Here is a 12,244-nt window from a genome sequence, read left to right as displayed (position 1 = left end):
ATTTGCTTTTTCTCAGAATATGCTTTTCCCCCAGAAGTTCAAGAGTCTTTTTGAACTCATTTCTCAGTTTGGGATTGATAGTCCAGTCAGGTAATTTACATGTAGACCCTGCATCCACATGGTACAGACTTGGGATTTCATTTCTCACAGGACTTTTTTCTGAAAGGAGGGAATGTCCCCAAAGAGAATTTGCTTTTTCTCAGAATATGCTTTTCCCCCAGAAGTTCAAGAGTCTTTTTGAACTCATTTCTCAGTTTGGGATTGATAGTCCAGTCAGGTAATTTACATGTAGACCCTGCATCCACATGGTACAGACTTGGGATTTCATTTCTCACAGGAGACTTTTTTCACATGCATGTAACAGACCCCAGACTGAGATGCCCAACGACATCCTGGACAGTTCACCTGTGTGTGTCACAGTTTCCCCGGTTTCAACTTCCCAAAATTGAGCTCCCCACAGAAAACCTGTATTTCCCCACAGCACTTTTTTTTTAAAAAAATATATATTTTATTGATCCTTCACAGAGAGGAAGGGAGAGAGATAGAGAGTTAGAAACATCGATCAGCTGCCTCCTGCACATCTCCTACTGGGGATGTGCCCGCAACCCAGGTACACGCCCTCGACCGGAATCGAACCTGGGACCCTTCAGTCTGCAGACCAACGCTCTATCCACTGAGCCAAACCGGTTTTGGCAGCACAGGACTTCTTATTCCAGTGAATAGCACAGGCTGCAGGTTGTGTAAGTGGTTCACTGCACCGGGGACATATGGAGTTGAAGTCTTGCACACTGCTCACCAAGTGGTACATCCATGGGACTGTCCACACAGAGGGCACCCTTCTCTAGGTTATAAAGATACCACATGGGCTAGACTCCACGTGTTGCCTTGGCAACAGCACTATCCACCTTGGCCACTTCTCCTTCTCCCATACCTTCCCCCACCCATATCTAAGCCATCTCCGAGTCTAGCCACTTTTACCTCCTCGTTAGCCATCAAATCCCTTTGTGCCACCTTGGCTGTAAGTTGCTAGATTTAGCAAATAAAAACATAGAGCTCCCAGTTAAACTTAAACTTTAGATAAACAAATAATTTTTAGTGCAATTATGCCTCATGCATCCATTGTCCTCCTTTCCTAAGAGAACCCCAATTTTTACTGCCGCCCACACTGCATGCAACCAGAAGAACACATTTCTAGCCAGATGATCATACCCATGCTCACACCACCACCACTGGAAGCTGCCCCCACACCCTCTCTATATTTTGCGGAGGTGTATACATTTCCTCAGAAAACAAGTCATTGGGTATAGGGTTTCTTATTCGATATGAGGCTGAGTCCCTCCATGCACAGGAAATGTTTACTTGTCATGTATGTATTTTGTACCAAGTCCAGGTGTTGGCTCCTCAAGTTAGTGACTACCCCGCCCCCAGGATGAAGTCAGGCTATCACCCCTCCTGGAGTTTCCCAACATGGAAAGGACACCAGGCATCTCAAAGAGGCTCCCACATCCTTTCCCAGAGCCCACTGGGAACTTGGCGAGTATCCCCCTTAAAGGTGCACCACCCATGTCTGGCACATTGCCGAGGTATCCCGAGCTCCTGATTGTCCAGCCAGGAAAGGAACGCCTTTCTAAGCCACTGCCATGATCTTAAAGTATCCAACGCTAAAATACTTCAACAACCCAAATCGTACAAACAAGGTGTTTACCTACCTGCTTTTTTAAACTGATTTTTAGAGAGAGAAAGAGAGAGATTTGTTATTCCACTTATTTATGCATTCATTGATTGTTTCTTGCATGTGCCCTAACTGGGGATCGAACCCCCAACCTTGGTGTACCGGGACAATGCTCTAACTGAGCTACCTGGCCAAACACCTAAGAGCAGAAGGAAACAGTCTAACTAAACTGAGTACCTGAAACTAGAACTATTGACAATGGACTCATGCAGAATATCCCTAAGTCAGTTGTGGGATTTAAAAAGTTTAATACCCTAATTACTTAATATTTTGAATATGTAGTTGGCAGAGACTATAGAAACAGTCTTGGAATTGTCTTCTTTTAGCTTATTTGGACTTTGGTGCCACTAGCTGTATAACAATTTTCCCTCTAATCCACAGAGGCCATTTTTTCATTTTTCTCAGGATCTGAAAGTAGAATGCCTTATGTGCAATGTCAGTCAGTATTCTAATGAATTTACTTGTCAATGTCCTATAAAGGTTGTTTTTATTAAACCTCCAAACTTCAGTTAAATAAAGTAAAAATGAACACACACACACACCTGTGCACACACATTATTATTTACCAAAGAACCTAAAGTGAGATGAAGGGATCTTCATCCATGAAGTTCAACCTCTTTGTGCTGAGATAGAAGAAAGGACTGGGCCCTGGCCAGTGTGGCTGAGTTGGTTGGAGTGTCATCCCCTGTACCAAAAGGTCATGGGTTTGATTCCTGGTCAGGGCACATACCCAGGTTGCCAATTCAATCCCCAATTGGGTTGCATATGGGAGGCAACTGATGTTTCTCTCTCACATCTCTCAGATCAGTAAAGAAGTATCTTTGGGTGAGGATTTTTAAAAAGGAGAAGAAAGGGCTGGAACAGCTATAACATACTTTTCCCATTTGGCCTTTGTGCCTTAGTGTAAGAAATAAGGCGAGACCCCGAATCCAGGGGTCCTGGTAGAACACAAAGCATACCCAGGAGCCAGGCAGCAAGGCCAGCACCTTCACTCCTGCAGGAGGGTGCGCAGCACGTGGTCTGGGAGCACGCACTCACGGAGCAGGCGGTCTGCTCAGTTTTTTAATCCTGACGCACGTGACCTGTTCCTCACTCTCGATTGCAGCTCAGGCTCACAGTCTTTCGCGATTGGCTAATTTGAAAGGAGGGGTTGGCCTTTGCTATTTCAAGATGGTGGCCCCCAATGGAGCTGCAACTCCTGCAGCCACAATGGCAGCTGTCTAAACTGTTCTTTGACAGAAAACATGACTTGTTCATTCTTGCAACTCCCCCCTTTTCTTTATTTACACTGTTTTCTTCAAACTCGACTAATATTCATTGACTTTCATGCTCTACAGTGTCTAGGAGAAGACTAAGTTGCTGTTTGGTCAAGGCAGTTTCAGTTAACCTTTGGATAATACATGGGATGATGTACTATCCCATCGCTGTAACTCCTAATCACAAGGGTGAACGTGGATACCATTGCTCCCTTCCACTTTCCAAATCATTGTTCTAGTGCAGTGGTTGGCAAACTGTGGCTCGCGAGCCACATGTGGCTCTTTGGCCCCTTCAGTGTGGCTCTTCCACAAAATACCGACTTCTGCGCATGGGCCACGAAGTTTCAATCGCACTGTACGTGCGCGCCCGCACGTGGTATTTTGTGGAAGAGCCACACTCAAGGGGCCAAAGAGCCGCATGTGGCTCCCGAGCCGCAGTTTGCCAACCACGGCTCTAGTGAATCAGAGAAAGGATCCTCAATCCCAAGCTCCAGCTCTCTCGTCAGCAAAAGCTGCTATTGCCTGCGGGGCCTCAGTGATAGTCGGTCTGCTGTGTTGTCAAGATGAATGTATAACACTGACCCCCAACATTACACATATTCCTTCGTTTTCTGTCAGAATCAGATCCAAGGCCAACCTATTCTCCCAGGTCACCCTGCTGGTGGCATCTAGCTGTCCAGCCATGCCTTTAACTGTGTCTCAAGTATAGTTAACAAGCCTATGCTAGAGGCCCGATGCACAAAATTCATGCAAGAGTAGGCCTTCCTTCCCCCAGCTGCCAGCACCGGCTTCCCTCTAGTACCTGGGACCCAGCCTTCCCTCGCAGCCCCAGCTTTGTCTGGAAGGTCGTCCAGAAGGACATCTGGAAAGATGTCTGGTCTAAGTAGCATATTATGCTTTTATTATTATAGATAATAAAACCCTAACATGCTAAGTGTCCGGTCATCCATTCAACCAATCAAAGCATAATATGCTAATGATATGCTAAGGCCACTCAACCACTCGCTACTACATGCATTGACCACCAGGGGGCAGAACTCTGACCGGTAGGTTAGCTTGCTGCTGGGGTCTAGCTGATTGGGACTGAGTGAGACGGGCGGGACACACACTGGAGCCCTCCTGCAATCCCTCCCTGGCTGGCCAACCTCCTCCATCCTTCCACGGCCCCAATCTTGCACCAGTGGGGGCCTTTGGCCTGGCCTGCACCCTCTCCCAATCTGGGACCCCTCGGGGGATGTCGGAGAGCCAGTTTCGGCCCAATCCCACAGGCCAGGCCAAGGGACCCCACTGGTGCACGAATTTGTGCACCAGGCCTCTAGTAGTAAGTATAATTAATCCAATCACATTCTTGTTTACAGTGGCCACCAGAACAGGACAGATTCGAATCCTGCAGTGATCTGATTTCTAGCCTTAAACTCCTTTGGCACTCCTGGAAACCCAATGGAATCTGTGTATATATGGGGATCAAAGGACCCTCCTGGACTCTCTCTCCTCTTCCTAGTCTATCTGTCCATTGAAAAAGGTTTACTATATATCAAAGTGAAAGGGATAGCCAATTGTATCAGAGCGCAAGTTCCACTCCATTTTCTGGGCAAGGCCACAAGTAAGGGTCCCCCATAAACCACCAGACATCAGCATGGGGTATCGACAGTGCAGCATGATTGGCTTCTGAAGATACTTGGCTATTTACGCATCAGTATAAATTTCTCATAAACGCTGAATACTGTTCCCTCCACACACCCCCACACCCTTGAGAGGCAGGAGTTATAATTTACGTCAGAGGATGAGGGCCGAATCGTTTTGGGGGTCCTTGTTCTTTACCTCTGTTGAGTGGGAACAACAGGGCAAGAGTCTTACAGGAAGCATTTCCCCAGGCAGTTTCCTCCTGGTACAAGGCAAGCACATATTCCATCCCATTAGTGTCTGAGGTCCCTCCAAATGGAAATGGGACCACTTGGGCTTCTAGCCTTCCTGACACGCAATCATAACAGTCACTTTTATTTAGGGCACGTACAGAATATTTAATCCATTCCACCCAGGCATTCATTCCCTTATAGCCTACTTCTATTTGCATGGCGATGGCAGTGGTCTAGGGAAGTGGTCAGCAAACTGCGGCTTGCAAGCCACATGCAGCTCTTTGGCCCCTTGAGTGTGGCTCTTCCACAAAATACCGACTTCTGTGTGTGGGCCACAAAGCTTCAATTGTACTGTATGTGCGCGCCCGCACGTGGTATTTTGTGGAAGAGCCACACTCAAGAGGCCAAAGAGCCGCACGTGGCTCACGAGCTGCAGTTTGCCGACCACTGGTCTAGGGGATCTTGTCCTGTGACATCTATTCCTAAGTCTAGTCCTAGCCAATCTTTTGACCTAAGAGCTGAAATATTCAAGTCATTCAAGTTATCTATAACCATTAATTTAACTGGGTAAGCACGATTTAGATTGTACACCTTTCTCCAGCCCACATTGTAAGCCCCTGCAATTTGCCAGATCCCTAAAGCAAATAGAACTCAGTACATGATGGTTATTAAGACAGCTCACAGTTTTTAGAATCAATTTCAAGGGGATATGTCCTGGTATGGCCATTCAAGTTGAGTTGTGTTCGCCCTTAACCCATGTGTGATGGGTCCCACCTCACTCTACAGTCCAAACAGCAGTCTCTGTGGTAAGCAAGACAGGTAGGGTCCTTTCCAGGAGGGTTCCAACTTGCTTCCCTTCCAAGTCTTGATTAGAACAAACATAGTCTTCTGGTCGATGGTGATGAACCGGAAACTCAAGAAGAGGGCTTTGGGTCAGGAGGCCTTTGAACCTGAGAGAGATTAAAGTAGAAGAGATACCTAATACAGTTCTTAAGAAATTTGTTCCTTAGTTTTCACTGTAGGAAGATGATGAGTCATTCCGGAGCCCACGGGAATCAACTTTAGCCAACTCTAGGTAAAAAAAACAACAAAAAAAAACAAAACAAAAACTTTGATTAAAATATAAACCCTAGGAAGATTGTCAAACCCATTCTACCAAAAGGTTATACAGCATTCAAAGTGACAGAGGGTATTAACCACAAACATAAGCTAGTAAAACTCCAGTTCCCCCAATTAAGCTTACTTTTTAAAAATATCTGATTAATATAACATATAATAATTTATAGAACTTTTTCTTCAGAAAAGGACTAACCAAAAAAAGGTTTATAACTTCATTTTTGTAACTTCATTTGTGTTTGGGTGCAGTCAGCAAATGACACTACTTGGATTTCTGCTATCAGTCTCCCTGAGTACATTGATATAAGCTATTTACTCTCTGTTTAGGGAGGCAAAATGCACATCATTTACTCTTAAGTGTCCTTGGTTTAGGGAAGATAGGATTTACTAGATGGCTCCAAATTGCTGTTTAACTATTTCAATTTCCCCATTCTACTTATCCCCGCTTACTGGCCTGTATTATTTATTCAATTTCTTTTCAACACTTTTTTTACACACATTAAATAACCAGCTTTAGAAACCACTTTCTTTCTCCTTCAAAATGTATTTTCATGCCTCATGCTTTCTCTATTATACCAAAACCATAATTTTAGAGTCCTTAACCCTTAGAAACTTAATTTTTAGGTGGCATGTAAGTAATTAATATTCCTCAGATTAGCAATACATTCACATTTTAAGAGATATCCTATATAATAAAGCACTAATATGCTAATTAGACCAAACAACAGAATGACTGTCTAGTCGATCTTCCAGATGACCGTCTGGATGACCTTCTGGACAAAGCCGGGGATACAAGGGCCAGCCGAGGCAGCCAGGGCTGCAAGGGCCGGCCGGGGCTTTGAGGGACAAGCTCCTTGCACAAATTTCATGCATCGCGCCTCTAGTCCTACATAATAAAAGCCTAATATGCAAATCGACCAAATGGCAGAACGACAGGTCACTATGATGCATAGAAACCTTAATTTTTAGGTGTCATGTAAGTAATTAATATTCCTCAGATTAGCAATACATTCAAATTTTAAGAGATATCCTATATAATAAAGCACTAATATGCTAATTAGACCAAACAACAGAATGACTGTCTAGTCGATCTTCCAGATGACCGTCTGGATGACCTTCTGGACAAAGCCGGGGATACAAGGGCCAGCCGAGGCAGCCAGGGCTGCAAGGGCCAGCCGGGGCTTCGAGGGACAAGCTCCTTGCACAAATTTCATGCATCGCGCCTCTAGTCCTACATAATAAAAGCCTAATATGCAAATCGACCAAATGGCAGAACGACAGGTCACTATGATGCACACTGACCACCAGGGGGCAAACACTCAATGCAGGAGCTTCCCCCAGCCCTCAGGCCTCAGGCCAGCCAAGGCGGGTGCCAGTGGGGGCCCCCCAGATTGCCCCGCTGGTCACCCTGCACAGGGAGGCGACCAGCAGTGGCAGCAGGGGGTGGGGCAGGTGAGCAGGCAGCACCAGGCCAGCCAAGGCGGGTGCCCCCAATCTCCCAGCCAGTCACCCCACCCATCGGTCCTAATTGCCAGCCAGGCCTAGGGATCCTACCCATGTACAAATTTTGTGCACCCGGCCTCTAGTTTCAAATAAAATACAAGATTTATTCATTAATAGTTTCAAATCCATCCTCTATATTTTCCCTAAGAGGCAAATTCAGACTAACTAATGTTTCAGTATCCTGTTATTTCAAAATATTTAGATGTTTATCATTTAATCCAGCTATGCTACATAGCCTTAAGTTATCAAAGACTTCGGAAAATTATGTATATACCTATGAGGCTGGAGGAAAGGGCAGGGGGAGAAGGGAGCAGGCCCCGCAGCCAGTTCCCGGACCTCTAGCTGCCTGGATTCAAAACTGCCACATTTTTCCTTAGAGATAACATGCTAAGGTTTGGGTGATGAGTTCAGCTTCTGATAGTAGCCGGACTGTTAAGTAAAGAAGTGTTATTTGGGAAGGGCATGAGAATGTGGCCTTGGGATCTAAAGGCTCAATGAGGGTCCCTTCATTTTTCCCGTGACCCATATGCTCCCTTTCCCAGATAGACATACCCAACCTTGAAATCACTCCCCCTTCTTTTCCTGAGAATAGCATTCCCAAGATAGACATTGGCTCGGGTCTATGTATACACTTGTGGGCCCAAAAATGGGTCTAGCTGGTCAGCTAGGCGACGTGGGTCTTCCAGCAGAGGTTTTAACTCTGGTTTTGTTTTGTTTTTGTTTTTTTACATGGCTCCAACTCCTTTCACAACCTAGAAAAGCTGGTTCCTGGTGGTGCAGAGGCCTCAGGGCTGGTTGGAGCTTTATCAGGACAGCCCGCCTCCTGAGGGGGAGGCTGGGATTGTAAATCTTGGATGTTCCCTCAGATTGTCCCCTGGTCACATAGGGAGGGAAAGGCAGGACAAGGGATGTCATTTCTCTGTCTGCCCTTGTTCTCTTTTAGGCTACTCTACTTTTACAGGGAAAAGGATGACTGGCCCTTCCCTCCAACAGAGAGCATAGTCAATCTCTTCTTGAGTGAATGGACTTTTATTATTAACATTATTTATAATTATTACTGAAAAGCTTTATCATAAGTCCCTCATTTTAGTTACATCTATTTATTATATCTTAACAACTATGAGATTTTAAAGCCAATTATTACCTAAAGCATTTTCTTGACCAATTTTGTAAGAGGGATAACTCAGTGTGAAAGTACTATTTTATTTTTCTCTATAAAAACAGGACTGCCCCTACTTCACTGCTAGAGGGTACTTCTACAGATCTGTTCCTCCCAGTGTTATGGGGAAAAACAGGACATTGATGACTAGTTATGGTTATGGGAAGTATTAATTATACTGTTAACTATGATTGCCCTTTCTGTTAAAAGAAAGGACATACCAACCTGGCTGGGAGTCGTATGCCCCGGGACCTGGGAGTCACCCTTGGAATGCGTTCCATCCTCATTCAAGAACTACCTATTATCATGGAAGCATTAACCTTGTTGCCCAACCCAGCCTGCATAGCTTACTTCCCCATATTCATAAACCAGGAAAGAGCAAACTAAAGTCACTAAAAGATAGAAAGCCAACATTACATTACAGATACACAGACAAAAATCTCACTAGCTAAGAGTTTCTGGTGGCTAACACCCTGAGTGGGAGAGCAGGAAGAGTCCCCAAGATTAAGGATTCTTGGCAGCTGATGGGACATTCTGCAATCTGTCACGTGTTCAGCCTAACCATGCATAACTGGGCTTCCCCAAAGCGGGACTTGCCCCATCTTTAAACAAATTAAACAAACAATGAAGAGACATAAAACATCAACAGAAAAATTCTTACACAGGCACGCACAACACACTAAAAGTTTACACCACAGAATCCCCTGCATTAAGAACCACTAAAGCAGAGCAATTTCTTCTGTCCCTGGTTCAGGAACTGCCCCTCCCCAGAATCTTGGTTTTCTCCCAATGGACTATTTCAGAGGAATGTATTCCCTAGGCCTAGAATTTCTGTTTCCCATCCTCGGTAGGTCCTTTGTGACTACGTACTCAACCTCCTATGTTGGAGGTTTCTCATACTCCCCGAGATCATCTTCGTCCCCCTCTGGCCACTTCCCTCGCAGGAGAATGGAACCACGGATCAGAACTCCACACTCACTTTATGTCCAACACACATCCCAGTCTCATATACCTGACCTCCAAGGATACACAATCACCACAGTAGTACTCAGTCCAGTTTCCCACCTTGGCTCATGCATGAGGTTACCTGACTGCCGCAGTTCTCGCTGCATTGCTGGCTGACTCTCAATCCCAAGCTCATAGTCAGCCCAGAGGTAATGGCTGTCCCTCCTCACCAAGGCCACCACAACTTGGCAGCGGAGCACACTTCCTCGTAAGAGAGGTCCAGTTTCCCCCGTGACGACCAATGGTATCCCGGACGAGCCCCCAAATTGTAAGAAATAAGGCGAGTCCCCAAATTCAGAAGTCCTTGTAGAACACAAAGCATACTCAGGAGCCAGGCAGCAAGGTAGACTGTCCCCCAATCACATAGGGTGGGAAAGGCAGGACAAGGGATCTTGTTTCTCTGTCTGCCCTTGTTCTCTTTTAGGCTTCTCTACCTTTACTCCTGCTGGAGGGCATGCAGCACGTGGTCTGGGAGCATGCGCACATTGAGCAGGCGGTCTGCTCGGCTTTTTAATCCTGACACACACAACCTGTCCCTCACTCTTGATTGGAGCTCAGGCTCATAGTCTTTCGTGACTGGCTAATTCAAAGGGAGGGGTTGGCCCCCAGGGGACCTGAAATGTATGCATTTGATAACATGTTTAAATCATATCTACTCCGGCTTAGAGCAGCACCTAGGAATTATATAGACCTCTTGGAAATGTAAAGACGACTACAAATCTTCTGAAACTGTATTTTGGTTGTTTTTCTTAATCCCTTTCCAGTGTGGGACTCCTGCCTTCCAAGCAGTTTCCTGTTCCACATGAATAATCCCATCTGGAGTTTCCTGCAGAAACTTCGTGTTCATCTACTAGTAGGTTGTGTTCTCCATTATCCACCCACACAGGAGGCTGCAGTTGACATACTTAAACTTTAAGTAACAGAAGGGCACAAATACTAGTTTTTACAGAAGTCGATGTCTTTGAGAAAAATCTGTTGGCAATCTCTCTTTTTCCTGTTTCTAAAATTATTTTGTTTTATTTTCTTTCCTGGGTTTTGCTGGGGAGCAGGGTGGGCCTTGTGTCCCGGGGTAAGAGAATCAGCACAGAGATACGCTGATGTGAACCTGAGGGGGGTCAGGTGCAGTTGCTGGCAGTAGCCACATGTTTTATGCTCATTGTCTAAAGACATGTATGACGAGAGCATGAATGTGCCGTGCTCTAAGCCTGCTTCATCGCTTTGGCTGGGTCTGAATAACACTGTTGGAATGAATCTGGTTATTAAATAACTGGAAAGGAGCAAAGGGAAGGCCAAATTTTATAGGAATGCCATTTGTGCAGCTTTGCCAGACAGCTGCAATATAGATGCATGCCCAGTAAAGTCTGGGTGACCTAGGAAAGGTACTTGCCTGTCCATCACACCTGGGAACAGGTCAGTGGCCAGAGTAGACATGGCCACTGCAAGTGCAGGAAGATTTGAGGTACATAAGCACTTAAACTAAGGAATTCCCTCTCTTGTTGCTCTTGCTCTCTTGCTTGCTCAGGCCTGACACCTGGCCTGCAGCACTCTCACGCACCTGCATTCACCCACAGCTATGTGGACCCCACATAATGGACTAAGGACTATAATTAGCCTAATGCTACACCGGACCCAGTTCTACCATGGAACGGAAACTCTGGACACTGGCTTCACTCTTAGCTCTTCTGAATCCTCAGCTGCCCATCTTCCAGGATGGTTTAAGGGTAATGGGACTTCGCAAACCTAGAGATGTAATTCCATGCAAATAAAGATTACTCATCCTCCCATGCAAGTCTCAGAAAATATTCCTTCTCGAGATATCATGAGGACCCAACCCCCAGCATTCAGTGGGGAGAGGGATACTCAGCTTCCACCAAGAACATGAAAACAATGTTTGACAGGAAAAGAAATTGTGTCTCATTTCTTGGGCACTCTGAGTCTCTTCATGGGCCAAATTCTCTCTTTCCACTCTAAGGTTTTGGGGAGATCAGATTTGTGCCCTTCATTAGCCAACCAGTGGGGTCTCAGTGGAGAAGGAGATTGGCTATGAAAATGCTGAGCCATTGGTTTGACTGCTGAGCGTCACAGCCTGGCTGTACAGGGGTGGCTTTTATCCACCTCCTCCAAATGTTTGCTTCTTGCCTGATTGATGAGAGATCCTAAGGCTCATGGCTGGTGCTCACTGAGCTGTCAGCCTGCTTGGCTGTGTAGGCAGGCAATACGGAAGTGGGGAATGGAACTACTAGCATTAATTACCTGATGGAGAGCCAGCCTTCATGTTTTTCTGACATGTATTGAGTGGATAATAGAGAAAATCTCAATAGGAATGAAATAAAAATAATTTTCCAAAATTAATGAAAGCTCACATGTCTGCATTTTACCATCACTTTGAGGGCATCCTTAGAAAATTAAATTTAACAGAATAAAACTGAGTATGGACTGTATAGTGGGGGTATTGTATCAATGTTAAAATTTTCTGAATTTGATATTTGCCTTGTGGTTGTTGGAGAATATCCTTGACCATAGAAGATATATACTAAAGTTTACAGGTGTGGAGGGCTAAAGGGTTACAATGTCTGCCACTCACTCTAGAATAATTCAGCAAAATAATAATAGCAAT

General features: G+C 45.3%; 1 long non-coding RNA gene across 1 annotated transcript in view; it reads left to right on the top strand.

Annotated features, from left to right (window-relative positions):
- The window catches only part of LOC107185078, a 17,232-nt gene extending 5,059 nt beyond the window's left edge, over nucleotides 1–12,173 (top strand). The window contains exons 2-3 of the long non-coding RNA XR_001515999.1: nucleotides 10,392–10,480; nucleotides 11,150–12,173. This is a non-coding gene — a long non-coding RNA (uncharacterized LOC107185078). The remainder of the gene's footprint in view (nucleotides 1–10,391; nucleotides 10,481–11,149) is intronic.
- Nucleotides 12,174–12,244: the final 71 nt, after the last annotated feature.

The sequence above is a fragment of the Myotis davidii genome, unplaced genomic scaffold (assembly GCF_000327345.1).
Source record: "Myotis davidii unplaced genomic scaffold, ASM32734v1 scaffold167, whole genome shotgun sequence".
Classification (NCBI taxonomy): Eukaryota; Metazoa; Chordata; class Mammalia; order Chiroptera; family Vespertilionidae; genus Myotis; species Myotis davidii.
This window is presented reverse-complemented; position numbering and strand designations above follow the sequence as displayed.